General features: G+C 44.1%; 2 long non-coding RNA genes across 2 annotated transcripts; both read left to right on the top strand.

Moving 5' to 3' along the window:
- Positions 1-1,067: 1,067 nt before the first annotated feature.
- Positions 1,068-4,173, top strand: LOC137214339 (uncharacterized). The gene is made up of 3 exons (XR_010938865.1): positions 1,068-1,305; positions 1,735-1,999; positions 3,789-4,173. It is a non-coding gene; the product is annotated as an uncharacterized lncRNA (long non-coding RNA).
- Positions 4,174-6,570: 2,397 nt separating this feature from the next.
- On the top strand, positions 6,571-21,393 carry LOC137214615 (uncharacterized). The gene is made up of 2 exons (XR_010938957.1): positions 6,571-6,872; positions 21,208-21,393. It is a non-coding gene; the product is annotated as an uncharacterized lncRNA (long non-coding RNA).
- Positions 21,394-21,673: the final 280 nt, after the last annotated feature.

Below are 21,673 nucleotides of genomic sequence, written 5' to 3' on the forward strand. Positions count from 1 at the left end.
ACATGATAGTGGGAGGGTGAGTGGAAGTTGGGAAGCTGGGGAGAGCTCATGCAGGCTTCAGGGCCTAAGCCTGTATATCTGTGACTTAGATCCATATATAATCTTATTTTCCTGAGTTTAAAATGAAAGAAAAAGTAAAAGAGGAAAGATGTTGTCTCCTTCCCCTGCCGCCCTTCCGCCTCCATTCTCAATCTTGTGAGTTGTCACGCCTCTCTCTCCTGGATCGCACACTCCACAGACCCCCGTGTCTGATGGAAATTGAGGCAGGGAGGAATTGTGAGAACGTGTTCCCTTTGCCTTTCTCAGCCCTTCCCCAAATCACTTCTGACCCCACTGTTAGGAGACAATATTGAAAACAGTCCAAAATCACCCCACTAAAAACATGGATCAAAAAGTCACGACTCCTGGACATGTTTTTAAAATTGCTTAGTTGCATGCAAGTCCCTTTAGTGCTGGAAGGACTTTAATAAAATTGATTTTCTGAGTATAGCCTTTTAGCAGCTACTGTATAAGCTTGAAATATGAACCCTTCATTGTTGAAAGTGTTTCATTTTTGCCCTGTTACTAATGATGAAGGGAAAGTGTGGGTTTGGAATTTTCCATGGCTGACATTCTCATAATTAAATAGTGTTAATAATAAAGCTCTTGCAGATTTTAAACAAACTGGCATAGAGGTGGAACAGTTTGCCGTATTTCATTTAGAGACCGCAGCAATTAGCCTTTAATGAATAGTACACAGTGACATAGAAGGGCGTCATTTCACCCCGTCGTTTATTTGCCAAATCACAAAAGGCGACGTTTTCATTCTACTGATTGAAAATGATTCTCAGGGTTTCTCCTGAAAGCCTCTTAAGTAATTGCATTGTGAAACTGAAAAATAAATAAATAAAACGAAAGGGAAGAACATTAATTGCTTTTAATATCTCCGGTCTAATTTCGGCCAAGCTTAGCCGCGCTAATAGCTCAGGATCTCAAGCCATACAACAATGGATCAAAAATAGAAGGCTCGTCGTAGTTGATATATTTAGAGGCTGATGTTTTTCTTTTCTAATTTGAGGAGAGATTTGTTCCCAGGCACATTGTGTGTGACTCCTCTCTGTGAACTGACATGGGGGTGTTTTTATCGAGGACTCACCGGTGGGGTGACTCTGAAGTCATTGCCAAAGGAAAATGACAACGATTATCCTGAAGGTGAGATGAGAAAGAGCTGCTCCAAGGTCAAGGTTGTGAACAACAAAGGAACGGTTATCTTTTTAAGGTCTTCCTCCAAGCTTTTGCGGACAAAGACAAATTATTTTTAAAAAGGTAGGTGGGCTCTAGAACTATGTTTTCCACACTTGAAAATATTACTTCTTATCTCTGAGACTCGATTTTCTTATCTGCAAGATCCGTGGAGGAAGGAAAGACAGGAAATATTGACTCAGCTGGATAAATCCTAACATCACCTGGATGCTGTTAAACATTCAGATTCCCAGTTTCCATGTGGGATCTACTGAATTGGAGTTTCCAAGGAAAGGGCTTAGGAATTCTGCCCTTTATGAAAGCACACTAGGGGGTCCTGAGTACATACAGGCTTCCCCCACTATTCGAAAATTCGAATTGAACACCACCTCGCTTTTAGGAAAGACCTCCAGTAGTACATGTTTTCACTAACCAAAAGAAATTCAAAGAAGGTTTTAGCCTTTAGGAAAAAAAGGCAAAAAGTGAAGGTAACATTCAGAGTTTGTTTTGCAGGAGCCAGTACAGAGGCACCTGGAAGAGTGAGCGTGCTGTTGCCAGGCTCCTTCCCAAGAACTACACTCAGCATCTCAGCATCAGGCTGCCATAGCTTTGAACTATGAGCTATGAACTCATAGTATGAACTACGTATCTGTGAGCATCTGTGCTTTATCTCGATTTATTTTGTGCATCTGTTAGAAAGATGTGTCACGAAGTAATTGCTTCTTCATACAAAAGTACAAAACGTTGTACTTTTGGACTGCGGGGAATCCTGTACTTGGTAAGTCTGGTAAACACTTACTTTGACATCTTTGGACCTTCCAGTTCCACAGCTGTTGACAAACTCAGGTCCAGCCTTCCTGTGAAGCAGTGCAAAGTGGGAGAAGGCAGGGGCTCCCTGCGTGGGGCTACTTGAGGAAACACAGGTCCCCAGCCTAAGAAAGCTCTTCCAACCAGTCTACCACGGTGCTGCAAACGTCCCCATCAAGGTCACAGTTCACCCTTCAATGTGATGCTGAATGAGCAAGGGTTGTGTTGAAATAACTTTCTAGACTCAAGATGGAGCCACTCCTGCCCGGGGCGCCAGGTCAGCAAACCAAAACTCAGGCAACTTCTTTGTTCCTGTAAATGCCCCGCTGGACCAGAAACACAGGATATCCAGTCAGCCAGCCCCCAGATGCCAAGCCAACTCTGGGCTCTATACTTATTTGCTTGCTCCTTTTCTGTTTTCTATCTATCTCTTCCTTGTTCCTTATTCTTTACCTTATAAAAGCTTCCAGCCTCCTGCCCCATTCTGCAGTTCTCTGGACCCTTGGGAACAGACACTGCCCAGTTCATGGAGCGTTCAAGTTTGTTTGTATCACCTATATGGTCTTCTTTAATCATTTTCAACAGTTTTAACAAGGATTGGGTGGAAGGTCACCTGAGGATGGGAGAGGCAGAGGCCCCACTGGGGGACAGATGCTCAGTAGGGAACGGTGCAAAGACAGACCAAGAGACAATTAGAATATCACGTGTGCACCCCCTTCTGTGTCCTAAGACCTGACTGATGCAGGGGTCCTTCCCCCTTCTGGGTCTCAGAGTGCAGTAGTTGAACAGGCTACAGGATGCAGTAGTTGAACTAGACACTAAAGGCAACTTCAGGTTCTGACATTACAGCTCATAACACTGGGCAGCTTTGCTGGGCTGGTCCTGACTTCTCCTTGGAAAGTCTAACCTAATTCGGCTTTGCAGGAAGGGCCTGGGTAAAGTGCCTTGATTTGGCCTTCTAGTGAATTCCAGATGGGTGTAACGGGAGCAGCCCTAATCCAGGATGGCCGGTGTTAACATCACAGGCAGGCGTTTTAGAAACTAGACAGCCTTAAAGGCTGAAAAATAAGATTGTTTTGTTTGTTTTGTTTTTAATATCCTGCTCTTTCTAAATAAGGAAAAAATAAGAACTGCTTGATATAAATACCTGTCATCAGAAACCAACCTACTTTTAAACATTTTAATCTTTTAGGACCATTTAACTTTTTTCTCAGTCCTCTTGCAAACTCATTGGTAGGACATGGTCCATATAACCTAGAGCACCTTGCACCTTGGCAAGGTGTTCAATATGTGTCAGGAGAACTAATTGATATATTAATAATTTATTTAGATATCACTGTGCTAAATACTTTCCAAGTATTTTATCATCTAATCTTCCTAATCATCCTTAGATCTAGGCAGGTAGGTGTGAAGTGGCATCTTACTGTGGTTTTGATTCACATTCCCCAGTGATTAGGGCTGTTGAGCATCTTTGCAAGGGCTTATTTGGCCATTTGTATGTCTTCTTTGGGGAAATATCTATTCAAGTCTTTTGCCAATTTTTGAATCGATTGTTTGGTTTTTTTTCTGTTGTTGAGTTGTGGAAGTTCTTTACATATACTGGACAGTAATCCCTTCTCAGGTATATTATTCGCAGTCCTATTCCATGGGTTGCCTTTTCACTTTGTTGATAGTGTGTTTTGATGCACAGAAGTTTTTAAGTGCGATAATTCAATTTTTCTGTTTTTCTTTTGTTGCCTGTGCTTCTGTTGCACTTCAAGAGCTTGAGTGATTTGGGGGACTTCCCTGGTGGCACAGTGATTAAGAATCCACCTGCCAACGCAGAGGATGCTGGTTCGAGCCCTGGTCCAGGAAGATCCCACATGCCGCGGAGCAACTAAGCCAGTGCGCCACAACTACTGAGCCTGCGCTCCAGAGCCCACGAGCCACAACTACTGAGCCTGCATGTCGCAACTACTGAAGCCCACACGCCTAGATCCCGTGCTCCTCAACAAGAGAAGCCACCGCCATGAGAAGTCCGCACACCGCAGCAAAGAGTAGCCCCCGCTCGCCGCAACTGGAGAAAGCCCACGCACAGCAACAAAGACCCAATGCAGCCAAAAATAAATTTTAAAAATTAAAAAAAAAAAAGAGCTTGAGTGATTTTGATGCAGCCAAATTTGGGGACCCTAAATCTGGTCCATAATCTAAACTTTTTTTATTTAGACAGTGTGACGCTCACCTCCCTCGCTTTTGGTTTTTCCAAACAAAAACTCACTCAGAAAAATCTATCTTTAAAAGAGAGAACTTCTTGAATGAACAGTTCTTTTCCAAATGAGAACCTGATCCCCAGTCCACCAATATCCCCCAGCAATAACTTCAGAAGAACCTCCACAGGTTTAAAAAGCGTTGTTCTGGGATCGAACCCCCCACCTTTTTAAATGGGACACTGAGTCCTAGGGAAGGAAAATTAGTTTCTAGAAGTGGCTGCTCTCTCTGCTGCCTGCCCCTTTGTACTCTGTCTGGAGACCCCTGAGGGGATCAGCCATGGTTGATGAAGGGAGAACCCCTTGATTCCTGGCTGGTCAAGATGACCAGTTGATGTAAAAATCAATGAAGAAGATGTTTCCATGTGTATGGAGAGCTTTGGAATAAAAGCACAATGCTAAGGTAAAATAAGACAAGTTTTCTATTTTTCAAAGGAAAAAACATCACCCAAGTTTAACTAGGTAATTAATTAATTCACAAGTAGGACCAAAGTGAGAGAGATTGCTAAACAATAACAGATGATAAAGAATAAACCCTAAGGTAAGTGATGATGGAGAAGATGAAACAGTTTTAGCTTGGAATCCTATTACAATTCTATTTCAATATAAATAAGCTGACACCAGAAGCAAACGATTAACCCCAAAGCCACTGGCTGTTCATTAGCTAAGGAATAATTTTACATTTCATTATTGTTCGTGTTGGCTAAATTTCCATTAAAACCAATTTAGTAAACTGGCCATCTTATGGGCTTGAAATTAAAAGGAGGAAGAGAAGGCAGGGCGGGGACAAAACAGAGGCCATCATTTGAGCAGCGAGGGACGGAGAAACTCATGGGGGCAGATTGCCACTTTAATTAAAAATAATGTCTCAATTCACTTTCAAAATGAGCCTCCAGAAAGCGCCTGGGAAATTTTCCCTGGCCAGAGCGTCTGGCTCGTTCACCAAGTGGGTGATTTCTGTTGCTGGGATTTCTGACTGAATGGAGAAACGGCCGGCTCCCTCCCCCGAGGTCAGCTCCCTACCTCCTCAGCACAGCAGCTTCCAGTCGGGGAGAAAGGGCCTCGAGCTCCTCAAATGCTAGTCCCAGAACCTGGACAAGGAAGCCGCTGCTTCATTCTCTGGGCCTTCGTGCAGGCTTAAGGACTTGTACGTAACATAAAATGTGACCCAAATACCAATGACTAGCTTAGCTCACATCTAAAGAGCATTCACTTTAGCCATGCCCTGTACGAAATGCCTTCATGAATCAACTCACTTAATTCTCCTAACTCTCTAAGGAAGTAGATCCTATTTATATTCCCATTTTACAGATGTGAAAGCTGGGCTGAGTGACTGATATTACTCAGTCAAGATGGCACAGAGCTGGGATTCGAACCCATGTCATTTACACCAGAGCTGTGTGCATAACGACTAAGCTGTACTGCCTCTTGATAAAATAATGAACCGACTTCATGCTGTTTAAGTACAAAACCCAACAGAAAACAACATATGTAGTGCGTTGTTAGGGAAGACAGTGCTGCAAAGGTGAGTGGGGGACAATTTTGGGGGCCACTTAGAATGCCAGGCCCAAGGGTTTGAACTTGACTCTTTGGGGGTTCACAGAGTGCAGTGCCCGGACCACTTGGAGTCCATAAACAGATTTTAAAACAATATTTAGTAGTTATGTGTATGTTTTAAGTTTATTAGAAATATATTTAGCTCTCATATACAATCGGGTAAAAAAAATCATCCTTACTCAAGAACAAAGGACATTTTATTTAACACTTTACGTATTCTCTTACCATGTATCAGGCATTGTTCTAAGTGCTTTGCATTTTAACTCAATTCTTAGAACAACTCTATAAGGTGGGTACTATTATTCACTTCACTCACAATTAGGGAAACTGAGGCAAACTGAGGTTAACTTATGCAGATCTCACAGCCAGCACATGGCAGAGCGGGGATTGGAACCCAGCTGTTTATCTCCAACCTGTGCACTTTTTTTTTTTATATCTTCATCAGAGTATAACTGCTTTACAATGGTGTGTTAGTTGCTGCTGTATAACAAAGTGAAGTGATTAAGAGATAGGAGGATGGGATATGAACATCACGGAGGCAGTTGTCTGATGTCCGGCATCTGCTCCAGGCGATGTTGTACGAATGTACTCTTCCCGAGGGCTGCCTGAGGATGTGGCGCAGAAGCTGGCCCCTGCCCCTGTGAGAGGCGCTGGCAGCAAACCTGCGCTCCTTAGCCAACAGGGCGTGATTCCCAGCACGTTTCAAGGATCAGGTGTCCACATCGGAAACCAACCCAGCTCTAGTTGCCCAAAATCACTTTGCGGGGAGTGAAGCTTTCTCGTTCATGTGCCCAGACCAGCACTGCACCCACTCTGGAAGCCAGAGGCCCCGGGGACAGCCCAGCCCAGCTGCTTTGGAATGTGGTAGAAGGAAGTTTGAGAGTCTGGCTTTGGATGGCTCTGATGCAGGAAGTATTATGCATCCGCAGGAGACATAACCATGCCGCCTCCCCTGACCTACGAGAGCACCGCAGCAGGACTGGAGACGGTCCTCCACTGTACCTCAGTGGCTACTCCATCTCCATCGGAACCCTATGGCTGGTGAGTTTCCTACTTGGACCACCCTCACCAAGGATGCCCACTCCCACCCCAACCCACCTGCTTTCCCAAAAGCCCCACTGAGGCAGAAACCGTGTCCTGTGCTCCTTTCCAGTCCTGCATGGCCACCACAAGCATTTGATGCCTGATCCAGAATTGGGAGGGTGGTCACCGGCCCAGGTTCTGCCACGTGCCGCTTTCCATCTTCTAACTGAGTGGCCCTGGGCAAGCCTGCTAATGAGTCTGTGCCCATTCTCTTCATCTAAAAACGGCACTGGCAGCAGATCCAAGTCATAGGACTGTGTAGGGAGGGTTACCTAGATAATGTATCTAAAACGTTTATCCCAGTGTCCGGGAACATATGAAATACTAGATAAATAATAGCCGTGACTCCTAATAATAGTAGTACATGTTTCAAGTTTGATGGCTGAGATCTGAAGTCTGGAAACGTGCAAGCGTAATTTACAGTCTACCACTCACACCTGTGTTGGCTTTGGCACCAAACAGCCACCGCAACCTCCCAGACCTGACGCCGTCTTCCCTTCATTAGATTCTCTGCTTTCCCTTCTGGCCTGGACAAGCCCTCACTTCTTTAGCTAATGGGAGGAGTGATTCTTTGCCAGAAAAAGGGGAAACATCCTTAGAAAGGCGTCCAAAACGTTGCCATTTATGGCGCAGAGAGAAGGCCATAGCTACTCTTTCAATGACGCATGCACAAAAGCTCTTGTTATGGACACAAATAAGAAAAGTGAACCCTTCGCCTGGTGTAATTCACTTCATTTATTGACCAGAGTTCTCTCCCCCAACCCCGATTCCTTTGCATTTGTCAGCGGTTCAGAGACCCCTAGCATTCAGCATGATTTGTAATGTAAATTATATAATTGTACTTTCACATATTTTAACATCAAATGAAATGATTGACTACAGAATCGGAGCTGTCTACAGGTGGGGGTCAATTACCATCTGAATAATCACAGTGCCACACAAGAATAGCATAGCCGCTGAGCGTGACATATTTTTATCTCTATGCATTTCAATGAAGTCGGGCTGGTACATAAAAGGTTATCACCTAGGAAACATATTTTCCTAAGCACAAGTTAAACATGCAAGTGAGATCAGCAAAGATATTCAATTTAGCCAGTCAACCCTAACCTATTAATATTTTAACAAAATCCAGTGAGGATAATTTTTTTCTTTGATCCCATTTCATGTGAGCAGCCGGGAAAGGGAAGAAAAATTAAAAACAAAATAGTCAAGCATACAGAATGAGGTTATGTATTAAGTGGGCTATTTAATGTTTCTGGCATTTCATAGCCCAGGGGAAAGTGTGGATGGATTTAACCATCAAGAGCTGTGTTCCCTTGGCCACAAAGTTCGAGAAACATAAAATAATCTATACTTCCAAGCTGACAAATTGTACCTGACACCCAGCTTCATCTCACCGGGACTCCGGAGATCAGCATTAATCATATGTTACAGGGAGTAAAAAGAAAAGTAAATCATGCCACGCTGGAAAGTGAGCTGGAAGGTCTTCAGGCAAGGATTTTAATCAATAATATGTGGGATGATAACCAGAAGCTATTGTTTTAATCTCCCAGTATGAAAAGAAATGAATGCAAAACACAAAGCTACCAGGAGCCGAAGCGGCTTCCGTGATGCCTTGTAAGAACTGAAAACAGTTTGGCCGTTCAACTTCCCGGCTTGATTCATGACGACACACACAATGATTTCTTTTTAATGGGCAAGAGTCAAGCGCATCCTTGAAGTTGCCTATTTCTGCAGCCTCAGCTGTTGCCCAAGTCCTGGGCCATGGTTTCGCGTTTGCTCAGTTTCCCTTGTGTAGTAAATATCTACCGGTTTTGTGCGTCCAGCACCCATTACTGCCTCTTCTAAGGGCACCTTCATTTTCCTCGAGACCCTCCCCTCCCCCACCCTCAGTCCCTGTGGTTTAGGTTGCGTCGGCTTCACCAGTGGTTCTAGGGAAAGACATGTGTCTCTGTCCTGGCATCACTGTGATTAATTAGTTCAGGGATGGGTGTGTGATTCATTAGAGCCCATGAAATGCAGCCTTGGGTGTTCTTGGCAGTAATCTTATGAAAGAGGTTGTTATGGTTTGAACTGTGTCCTCCCCAAAATACATATGTTGAAGTCCTCACTCTAAATACCTGACAATATGACCCTGCTGGGGCACAGGATCGTTGCCGAGGTGATTAGTTAAAATGAGGTCTTACCGCAGTAAGCGGGACTCCTAATACACTGTGACTAGCATCCTTATGAAAAGAGGAAATTTGGACACAGACAGACACACACATAGGGGAACGCCGTGTAAAGATGAAAGACCGGGATGAGGCTTTTACAAGCCAAAGAACACCAAATATTTCCAGCAAACCACCAGAAGCTGGGCGAGAGGCATGGAACAGATTCTTCCTCACAGCCTTCAGAAGAAACCAACCCTGGCAACATTTTGATCTCAGACTTCTAGTCTCCAGAACCATGAGACAATCAATTTCTGTTGTTTAAGCTACTCGATTTATGGTACTTTGTTACGGTAGCCCTAGCAGCCTAATACAGAGGCCCACTCTCTTTTATTCCCATGTACGGGGTACTTTGAAATTTAAGCTTGGCCTGTGCTATGGTCTGAATGTGCTCTCCCAAAATTCACATGTTGGAATCGTAACCCCGACAGATGGTGGTATTAGAAGGTGGGGCCTTTGGGAGGTGCCTAAGCCATGACAGTGGAACCCTCATGAATGGGATTAGCATCCTATAAAAGAGGCTCCTGAGAGATCCCTAGCCCCTTCCACCACGTGAGAACACAATGGGAAGTCTGACCTGGAAGACATCCCTCACCCAGCCATGCTGGCACGCTGACGTCGGACTTACAGCCTCCAGAACTATGAGAAATAAATTTCTGTTGTTTATAAGCTACTCGGCCTGTGGCATTTTGTTACAGCAGAGCCCGAACGGACTAAGAGGGCATGGTAGGCATTTATCTTACTTAGCGATGGAGCCAACAGTTGCAAAGCTGGGCAAATACTTACAGAGATACCTACCTCAGGCAAGTGTTGCCTGAGCCATTCATCCCTGAAGTTCTATCCCTGATTTTTTGGTAATGTGAGCTATTAAATTCCCACTTTTACTTAAGCTGGTTAGAATTTAATTTTCCTCATTTACAACCAAAGGAACCCTAAATGGTTTATTCTGAGAGCAGTCAATATGATCTTAGGATGAATTAATAGATACGAAGTCTTTAGAACAAAGGACATGATCATGTAAATTAGACACAGGAAGATTGCATTCAGTTTGAGGCATCATACTTTCAAGAGGGATTCGGATAAATGTGGGCAGTGTTTAGGTGGTGAGAGGCCTGGACAGTGAATCACAAGAGGCATAAGTGATGCTCGTCACAGGCCAAAAAAAGAAAATGTTTATAGAAAACATGATAGATGACCTCAAATATCCACAGGACTGGCAATTAAAGGAAAGATTGGGATTTAATCACATATCCCCAAGGATAGAAATAGGAAGCCACGGGAAGACAGAAAGAAAACACTGACTTTCTATCGCTCCCAGCTACGGGAAAAAGTAATGAGCCGGCCCTGAGAGCAGTAAGTTCTCTGTCACAGGAGGTATTCCAGCAGCAGAGGGGACTTCTGTCTCCTGATAGGTACCCATTGAATGGGAAGATAGGTTGGATGACCTTAAAGCCCTTCTGGCTTTGACTTCCAGTTCTGTAATTCTTTTACTAAAACCCAAGTGCCTTGGACATGTCCTTTCCCATCTGTGGACCTCAGTTTCCCCATTGGACCTGATGCTCTATAAACATTCTTTTGACTGCAACATGCCATGATTTCATTTTTGCAACTCAGTCCTTCCTGCCTCAACTTCTATCAGACCCTTGGGAAGTCTTGGTCTCACTCTGAATGCACAATATCACACCACTCATCTTTGATTCAAGGAATGGCTGACACTGGATGTGGGACTGTTGGTGGCAGGGGAAAACGGAGTGGGGGTCATCTCACATTCTTTTCCTCTTTGCTTTGATGAAATTGCCCACTTCACAGCTGAGAGCTGAGGGACGATATTAAACTTATCATCAATCTGGCTTTTTACAGATGGCCCATGGTAGGCATACACTATGCTTATAATCAATTGGCCGGTTAAGGAACAAACTGGATGAAAGCTTAAAACTGCATGATAAGGTCTCTCTAGTCTTTCTTTGGAAGATGCTGGGATTTCATGCCTAGGAACAGGGAAGGTGGGACGCTCATCTTACCTCACAGTCCCAGGTTGCCCTCTTCATCTAGACTGTTATCCTTTTGCAGCCCTTGTCAGATTGCCAGACAGTCAACCGACAACTCAGCACACAATTTAGCTTTGATATTGCAGAAAAGCCTGGGCAATATAAGAGTAAACATTCTTGTTTTGCCCAGTATGGAGATGGGCTGGGCCAACAGGTGAAAGAAATTTGTTTGTAACCAGGAAAGAAATCCAGAGTGGATTGTGGGAGAATTTCTATCCACTGGGCTGGGGAAGAAGCTTTGAGAGTGTGCTCAGCAAGGCAATTCCCGGTCGTTCTGAAGAGACCCCATTCTGCTCTCCACCATTTTAACATCTACTTACTGTCTTGGCCTATTTAAGCTCTTCCTTGATGCTGAATTTTCCAAGTCAGCAATCTTCTTTTATATGTCTATAATCTTTAAAATGAATCCCCACATGAACAGGAATGCTGTCTGTTTAGAACATCCACAAGTTGCCTTTATTTTGAGGGCTTCGCCTACTCCACTAAGTCAACCCATTTCTCAGGTTGGAAAGTGTTCTTGGAGATGGAGGAAGTTACAGTGTTTTCTCTCAGAAAGGATTCATTCTTCAGGAAAATAACCTTTTGATCCCAAATTCTGAGGGTCTCTCACCTTAAAATAGTCTTACAGATGAGGTCTCCCCAGAGTGAAAAACAAGAACAGACTGGAAAACTAATTCCTAAGGTTCCACGCTCTCAGTAAGAGTCCCTCGTGCCTGAATGGAGGGTCTCAAGCACACGTACCCCTAAGGTCCTTGGCATCTCCCCAGACCCCTGGGAAGGAAGCATGACTGGAATTACTATTTTCAGTTTCCAGGTGGGAAAACCGAGGTTCAGAGAAGGTAAGTGTCTTGCCCAAGACCACAGAGCTGGTAACAGAGGGTCAGGGCTGGAACCCAGGTTTCCTGACTTGATTTCCACGAGGACTGGCAGCCTCTAATAGTAAGACAAGTAAGGGGAAGCATTTCCTGATTTTTTAGACACCTCTTTGCCAATTCCTTAGAGCACTGGTTCTCAAAGTGTGATCCCTGGACCGCACCATCAACATCACCTAGAAATTGGCCAAAAATGCAAGTTTCCCGGAGGTAGGATAGGTCCTATCCTAGACCTTTTGAATCAAAATCTGGAAGAGGGGCCAGAAACCTGTGTTTCCAAGCCCTCCAGGTGATTCCGACGCACGCTCAACTTTCAGAACCGCTCCCATCGAAGTTGATGGGGTTTTGTGGGTTTGCTGAAAGGGCTGCTTCAAAATACCAGTCAAAATTCATACTCATCACCTCTGAATTCCATTTAGTGAAGGCCAGAGTCCAAAGCCTTGAAAAGCTTGTTATGATTCAAAGCTGCCTTCCTTGGCTCCGAGACCGCAGGAATAAAGACTCACTCACTCATATAGAGGCCTGGCCCCAAATTCTCTGCCAGTCACTCACCATTGGCGCAGAATTGAGCCCCGCTCAGCCATGCGGCTGATTATATTCTGGGACAGGGTGACCAGTGACTCTAATCCTGTAATCTTTGGAAAACAAAGAGCCAAAGTCTCCTGGATGTCTGGGGTAAGCAGAGGAGGCCCAAGGGGTTCCGGTTTCATCTGTATTATGCCAGAAGGACTATGAATGTGTCTGTACACATTCCCCACGCCTGCTCCCTCTTGGATTTAAGCATTCTTCTGTGGGACATATTAATATGCAAAGAAAACAAACATCACCAGAAAGATGGAAAGTACAAAGAGTCAGTGATTATTAAAGCTGGGAAAGCAGGACTGGGTTCTTTTCCCCAAGCTCAGATGGACTCTAAGACCCTCCGAAAAACAGGCTGCCACGGAGAGGATTCCACTACCCAAGCTCACCAGCCTCTCCGGTGCTGCAATGACCTGGCACAGAACATCTGTTTACAAGGACTGCTGCCACAGATGATGCTGGGGAAAGAGACGGACAAAAGGAAGGAAACTGCAGTGTCTTCAAACGGCAGGGCAGTTTAGGACAAAGTTGAAAATCATATGCAGTGATATAAACCAAGGATCTTTGCAGACTGGTGGTTCTCAGGCTGAACTTGGCCTACAGAAGGGTTCTGTTTAATCCACACTAGGCCTAATTCAACAGCTTCATCTTAAAGGTGAATGTGTTTCCACTAAACAAAAATCTGGACATTTCATACAAAAATTTCTGAATTGTCCCATCTCAGAAAAATGTCAGAAGATCTGGCCTTACTGGGTCCACTTCCCCATGTGACAGCAGTCTCCCAGGCCCAGTCCCAGCCGGCTGCTTCTTTTGATGTGACTCACCTGACCTCAGCAGTAATTTAAGTTTGCAAGTCCCAATTTAAGCAAACCCAGAGTTTATACCATTTAGTATCAAAAAACCAAACTGGTTTTAGTTCCAGGCTACAGTAGGATTGTCTCCTGGGTGGCTATTTTCTAGTGAGCGATCAGCAGTGAAACACCAATATAAAATCGGGATCTTTAGAAAATGAGTTTAGAAATCTAGAATCAATGACCCAATAACTGTTCACATTCTCTGCCAATAAAATCAAGTGAAAAAGGTAATAATCTATAAAATGACAGTTTGTAAGAAAAGCTAACCCAGTGACTTTAAAATGTTTGTATTCATTGATGTGTTTATTTTTGCCTGCCTTTGTGACTATAAGCCCCACGAGAGCAGGGACTTCTTGTTCTCTTCACTGCTGTATGCCCAGTGCCTAAAACAATGCCTACTGCCCTGTAGGCATTTACCTAATATTTGTTGTGCAAAGGAACAGTAGTAGTAATTGAGGCATTGCTCTGAGCACTTTACAAGTATTAAGACTTCAGGGATACTCTTTAACAGATGAGGAAACTGAGACAATGTGCAGGTAACCAACATGCCCAATGTTGCCCAGCTGGTCAGTGGTGCAGTGGACGAAGGGGCAGGCAGCCCACATGCCCGACCACTGGTCTATCCTACCTCCTCTCTAAGCTCTTACTGTAGCTCCATCTCTTGGGCTGAAACTAATAAACTAAGGCTCCTTGAGCCAGCCCGAACCATTGAATCTCTTTCTGGTGCAAAGTACATACTCACTAAAAGCTTTCTGAATTTGAGTCATTAAAAGTATTCTTTCTCTGAGAATAAGAACAGGAGGACTGTTAAAGAGACCTGTAATCTAACGAAAAGGCAAAAAGTTAGGAAGTTAAAGACCCTCTCAGGGCTCTGTTTCTATTCTGTTTCGTCTTTAAATCAGTCACTCAGGCTTTATAGCGTCCTGTTTTCCCATCTATAAAAACTGCGAAAATGCTTTCTCCTACCTCCTTTTCACAGGAACATTTGATGGGCGAAATGTGACGGAGAAAAATTCAAAACGTGTAATGGTTATAATGATACAACTTATTTTACAAGTTCCAACATGGTTTTCAGTTATCTTATTGTCTCTTTCCCCACCCCCAAGAACTCTGTTAACAGACCACAGATTGTTATTCCATCAAAATGAGAAAAGTGAGGCAGGGAAGCAATTCTCACTTGCCAAACATCACAAAGTTTACAAATAGTAAAACTGGGGCTAGAACCAAAGCATTTCTTCTAGGCCAAGTGTAATAGTTGGACAAGAACTATAGGGAAAATGGAATATTGCTATAGGTGTGCTCTGTGATGGATGGGGGTGGGGCAGGGGTGATTCAGACATGCAGAAGGTCTAGCATAGGACCAGGCTGCATACCCCACAATGAAGAGGAGAGGGCAGGCTTCCCAGAGCTTAGGTTAAGCCATGAGCAGCATAAGAGAGGAGAGATGAGGGACCAGGATCCCAGATAAAGGGCACTTGCAACATAGTTCAAAGAGCGCTCCAGAAACGGTAAGCGCAGAGGCTGTCTGTGCCGGTTCGGAGATGCTGGCAGATATAAGAAGGGTCAGGGGAACTGAGACCTTGAATGCCAGGCTACGGACTTATCTTTTTTTTTCCTAAACAATTAGAAGCCCAGGAGGTTTCCTTAGTGGAAAGAACTTGGGCGTTGGAGGTAGCAAGTCCTGGGTTCAAATCCTGAAACTGCCTCTTTCTCTTTCCAAATCACTGGTTTGGCTGATTGGAGGCTGAAAGCTCCCAGCGCCTGACACTCAGCACAGCAGTGACTGCTCAGTGGTCCCCAGGCTGGCTGGACAGGGACTGAGGAGACGCAGGCAGAGGAGATGAGAGTCTGAGACGCCCGGCCGCGAATTCATTAGTGATGTGAAGAGAGGCGTCATTCTGGCCTCCAGGTTCTGCTGAAGTCCAGAAGCATCTCGATCAGGCGGGGCCAAGGCGCGGGGAGCTTGCAGGCTCCAGTGTTGATTTGCATTCGAGTGTTTTATACAAAGAGCTCTCTCTTCAGACTTGCATCAGGCCCATCATTGGGGAAACACGGTGATGGTGTCCCTCCCAAGTTGACTGATGCATTCCACTCTTACCATCATCTTTCAAGTGTGTCTTTGAGGCTTCTCTTTCTGGATCGTTCCAGGGGAGCCTTGTGTGAGGAGATAATCACATTCTCTGCACAGCACTGACCAGACACTTCACAGTCCCTGCGAACCCAGCAAAGCATCCTCCATAATCAGTGTTCTTATTTAGAAAGGCCAGCTTTATTATTATGTTTTTTGAGAGCTATAGTCTAGGAAACAGATCCATTCAAGGGGAAACAGGCAGCTACTAGCCATTAGAGGGAAAGAGATAAATAATTGCTTTTTAATACATTATTTACTGCCTGCTGAATGCTAACATCTTTCTTGTGGAGCTCAGAACTTCAGCCACACTAAAGGAGGCTCTTATCTACTCACCACTGTATAAATGTAGACAATAAAAGCATATTGATATTAGGGCAAAAACAGGGACTGCTTCAGAAATTTTGGCTCTGCTGTAGGTTTCTGCACTGCTCTAATGGGAACATTTTTTTGTTTCTGGGTCAAGACATTTCACAGGTGGTAGAAAATAACCTCTTTCTGGGCTCAAACAGAGTTCTTACTAAACAGCGTTTCCATTCTAATATGTTGGGAGGATGTGAGCTTGAACACAGGCGTGCATGTTTATCCATTTAGGGTTGGTGAATTTGCTGGAGTAGGATTGGGGTCTGGATGGGTGTAACTGGCTTCGCTGAACTTCCTCTATGGGACTGAAAACTCTCCAAGGTCCCGTGAGCATGGGAGATGGAAGGAAAGTGACCGGGAGGGCTGATGCTGGCCGCCCAGGCTTTGTGTCCTTGAAACAACGTCATACCCACACCCTGCCACTTTCAAAACACTCTCATATTCAACAATTCATATGATCCTTACAACTACAGGCAGGGCAAGTTGGTGGTTGTCTCCATTTCATAGATGAAAAAACCAAGGCTGGCCTCCAGTCAAGCATCCCGTGTTTACTAAAGCCCAGTGCTTTCTCCATTTACCATGGCAGCTGGTGTGGAGCCATCACTGTGCCAGGGCCACCATTTGCACAGTTACTAGTAACAACCTGAAAAGAACCCATTTTGTGCTTGCAAATACGTGTGCAGTGGCTGCAGTTGCCCCGGGCAGAGGACTGTCAAAACTGAAAGGAAACGTAAAAAGCGCCTAATAGGGCTTCCCTGGTGGTGCAGTGGTTGAGAGTCCTCCTGTCAATGCAGGGGACACGGGTTCGTGCCCCGCTCCGGGAAGATCCCACATGCCGCGGAGCGGCTGGGTCCGTGAGCCATGGCCGCTGAGCCTGCACGTCCGGAGCCTGTGCTCCGCAGTGGGGGAGGCCACAACAGTGAGAGGCCCACGTACTGAGAAAAAAAAAAAAAAAAAAGCACCTAATACATCAGCTACCAACTGGATGCCAGAAACCAATGCTGGCCCCAGACTTTCTGGACCCACAGAGTTTTGTTTTGTTTATCAGAGTTTTAACCAGTTGCCAACACTTAAGCATCAGAAGAGTTCACATTAAAACGTCAATTTCTATTTCTCTTGGGAAATCAGGTCTGGCTACACTGGTCCCCTGCCCCATGGGCACAGTCAAGTGAGGTTGACAGCTGCCCCTTTCTGTGGACTTGAGCACTCCAGGTCACCAACATCCCCACTGCTCCCTGGCATTTCACTCCTAGCCTGTTTCAGTCACTTACGTTACCTATCTGGGTTCTGTAGACATTTAAAATATTTTAAATTTTTATTTAATTGATTAATTATGCATTTGGGAAATACTTCAAGTTTTACCGATGGTATATGTAGTGAAAAGGACCCTCCCTCCCACTCTGTCCTGAAGGCTCCTGTGACAACCACTGTTACCAGTACCTTCTCTTTCTAGGGATACAATAGGCCAGGCAAACATATTACGTCATTACCTTTTCAAAAACCACAAATGCACTAATATTTTGCCACTTTACACAATGATACATTTTAGGCACCCTACCTTATCCATATAAAGAGAGCTGCCACCCTCTTTTCAAAGGCTGCATAATATTCCTTTGTACGGACGCACCGTAATTTATATAACCAGTTCCCTAATGATGGACATTCAGGTGGTTTCCGATCCTTTGCTCTTACAAACAGTGCATGCTTAACTGTACAAAAGTGTGAGCACATCTGGAAGAAAGATTCTTAGAGGTGGACCTGCTGGAACAGAGAGAAAGTGCCTTTAAAATTGTGATATTGTCAAACAACCCTGCAACAAGATGTACCAATTGACAATCCCACTAATAGTAAATAAGAGTACCTTCTAGATTCAGGACACCTGATTTCATCTAATCCATTTGATAGGCGAGGAAACTGAGGCCCAGAGACAGGAAGCAATGTGGTTTATAAATAGCACAGCCTAGGCTTAAATTGATACCGGACCTGTGATGCTATTCTCCACCCACTCCACTAAGCCCCAGGTATTCTGCTGTCCCTCTCCAGCCCCGCTTTGTAGGAAACTAAACTAAGAGGCCCTGAGATTAGTTTGGGGATTTGGTAACTAGAGCCGGGTCAGCTCTGGGGGAGCAGATATTCTGCTAACAAATACTTCCATTGGGACTGGCACACGCCGTCACCATGGTAGGCCAGCTCAGGAGCAAAGGCCAAGGAGTAAATGGACCATGGAAACTCAATTACCAGCCCAACCCTTGGCGGTTTTTAAATTATAGATTTTTAAACAAAGCTAAATATAGAGCAATTAAGAAATGGCTCCACGTTCTACCCCAAAGAACGGAACAGCTGAACTGGAGCTAACGCAGCACATGCATGTGCATGTGAAATGGGAGATAGAGGGAGCTACTTAGAGTAAAACCCAAACTCTTTCCCTCGGCTTCTCCAGCACAGTCCACACATTCCTGACTCAGGGCCTTTGTACATGCTGTTCCCACCACCTGATATGATCCCCTCCTGCTCCTTTCTTCTCTTAGCTAACTCCTTCTTACTCTTTTGAATAGAGTCCTCCCTAGATTCTCCCACAACTCCCACGTCAGCCTCATTTTATCTTTTCTCATGGCTTTTATGACAACTGGCCATGTTTTCATTTATTTACTTTTTTGGGTCTGATTCCCCGACTAGAGCCCAAGTCTCTGTTTCTTTATCTGCGTCATTATGATAACATTTCCACTCTGCCTGTTGCTATGACAATTGAGACACTGAAGGCCAACCACCCTCACTGGTCTCCCCTCCTTTGACTCAACGGGACTGCTAGTCTGTTTCACAGAAACAATAAGCATGGAAAGTTCCCCAGAGGTCCAGTGGTTAGGACTCAGTGCTTTCACTGCTGGGGCCTCGGGTTCAACCCCTGGTCGTGGAACTAAGATCCCACAAGCTGCGCAGCACGGCCAAAAATTAAAAAATGAAAATAAAATAAAGAATATGATCAGTTTGAATTAAAAAAAAAAAAGAAACAGTAAGTACGGTGGCTGCCAAAGGCTGCAGGGAGAGGGAAATGAATGGGTATAGAGTTTTAGTTTGGAAAAATGAAAAAATTCTAAAGCTTTGTTGCACATCAGTGTGAATATATTTAACAGCACTGAACATACACTTAAGATGGTTAAGATGGTAAGTTTTGTGTATGTATTTTTTACCACAATTTTTTTTAATTTAATGTATATAAATGCTAACTTTTGTGTAAGAAACATGAGGAAATGAGAACATATATATATATCGTATTTTTGTAAAAAGAAACTGAGGAAAGGTAAACCAGAAATGAATGAAAATTGTTTCTTATTATGATGGGCTGGAAAAGGGCAAAAGAGAGGGGGATGGGAAGGAGACTTTACTGAATACACACTTTTAAATAAGGCTCTGACGTTTGAACCTTGTGAATATTTTAAAAGAACAGAATTAAATTTAAAAGGGTCTAGAAAGCAAACCCTAACATTGAAATCAAAGAGATATGAATGAACTGAACTATATATCACGATGATAATATAACCACACACCCACACAAAAAGTACTTCTAGCAACTTCTGAACATAATATTCTGACTATTCACGTATTGTGGGATATAGTCTAAGAACAAAATAAGTATAAAGAAACCTTGAACTTTACTTAAAGCATCTTTTGTCCATAGGAGTATCCAGGTAGCAAATCTGAAATGATTTTGTGTGTATTGTAAGATAGGGCAAATGAGTCAATATATCAATATTGTTGGGAGCCACTGTTCTCCTTGTGAGAGAGGGCAAATGTATAGAGGGAATAAAGGAATTGAATTGAAGGTATCACATCAATCCAAGAATTGTAACTGGGAGAGAAATCATATGAGGTCAAAATTGTTTGGAACTCTTCTCCCTAAATATGGTTCCCAGAAGAAGAATTCCATGCACACCTGCTACTTGGATTTTAGAAAAGTCCTTGATTCTTTTAGTGTGGCTTTTCCTTTATTCTTGGAACTATTCCATGCCCTTCTCTGATGGTCAGTTTTATGAGTCCATGCGGCTAGGCTACAGTCTCCAGTTATTTAATTAAATATTAACGTCAGTGCTACTATGAAGGAATTTGTAGATGTGATTAAGGTCCCTAATCAGTTGACTTTTGATAGGGAGATTATACTAGATAATCTGGGCAGGGCTGATTCAATCTGGTGAAAGGCCTTAAGAGCAGAATGGAGGCTTTCTAGAAGAGAAGAAATCCTTCCTGTGGACGACAGCTTCAGCCCATGCCTGACAGTTCCAGCCTGCCCTTCCTGATGGCCTATCCTTCAGATTTAGGACTTGCTTAGCCAGCCAATTCCTTGCAGTAAACCTCTTAATATATATCCTCTACTGGTTTTGTTTCTTTGATTGAAACCTAACTGATACACCTTCTAATAGATTTCTTTTGTTTCTCTTTAATTTAGTTTCTGTTACTTATCGCCAAGTAATGGAGCCCCACATAAATCACAGTGTTGAGAAAGTCCCCATCAGTCTTCCTCTAGAAACTTCTGGGCGTGGAGGAGGTCAGCCATCACCTCTACCCTTCATAACCTCTACCCTTCATCAGAAAGAGGTTGACCAAGACCTCCTCCTTCCAGATTTGGGGGCCCCACAAGGATTCAATGAATAAATACCTAGTTCTATTGCAACAGCCTGTAAGGGCAGCCAGTTCTGGGGTTCTTCCCTCTGTGCTCTTCTAATCAGACTCGGGATTTGTCTGAGGCCCTGAAATATTCATGAACAACTTCTTCAATGATTTTAACAGCTGCACACATAGAGATGGGGTCCACAGGGGAAGCAGGAAGGCAGGGATACTGAGGGTTTCATGTCATCTACTCACTTATTCTCAATCCCATCAGAAAAAGAAAGAATTTGGGAAATCCCAAGGAACTCTGAAAGCCAGATAGGGTCAGGCTTCAGGCAGGAAGCTGCAAGAGCCCAAGGGCCAGGGCATCAGTATCCCCCGAGGGGCTTCTTAAAATACAGGTTGCTGGACCCCACTGCAGATTATCTGATTCAGTAGGTCTGGGGTGAGGCCCGGGATTTCACATTTTTAGCAAATTCCCAGGAGGAGCTGATGCTCCAGGTCTGGTGACCTTACTGCTCTACAATATTAAAGCAATGGCTCAAAAAGACAAAAATGTAGACGGTCGATGCTTTACCTGTCTGATGAAAGCCAGCATGAGTCTTATTCTTATCTGAGTCTCTTCTCTGAATTGCAGGGTTTGCACTGAACTGCTAGGAGCTGCCTGGTCATTACGGGATGTGGTCAGAGGCCCCGAAGTCATCGGTTTGAGTGCCGTTCTGAGAAAGACCTATCTCACTGTCCCTAGATTCCAGTCACTCCTATAAGAATCGATGACACTACTTTCTCCCCGTATGTCTTAGTAAATGATTTAACATCTCTGTCCTTAGTCTGTTATCTACGAAAAGGAGATAACAATAGTCATCACTTCACGGACTATTGTAAGGACATAATGAGTTGATGTGGATAAAGTAGTGGCTCATAGCAAGCAGTTGTATCAGTCAGGATCCTGGCGAGAAACAATTCACTTGGGAGGTTCCAATGAGAAAGCTACAATGAAGGAACTACTCACAGAGGTCTGGGCAGGTGTAGGAACCAAGCACCTAAAAACTAGCAGTAGAGAAAAACTGCTCCATCTCTTAGCCCTGAAAGTCAAGGAGAGG

This window comes from Pseudorca crassidens, chromosome 20 (assembly GCF_039906515.1).
Source record: "Pseudorca crassidens isolate mPseCra1 chromosome 20, mPseCra1.hap1, whole genome shotgun sequence".
Lineage (NCBI taxonomy): Eukaryota > Metazoa > Chordata > Mammalia > Artiodactyla > Delphinidae > Pseudorca > Pseudorca crassidens.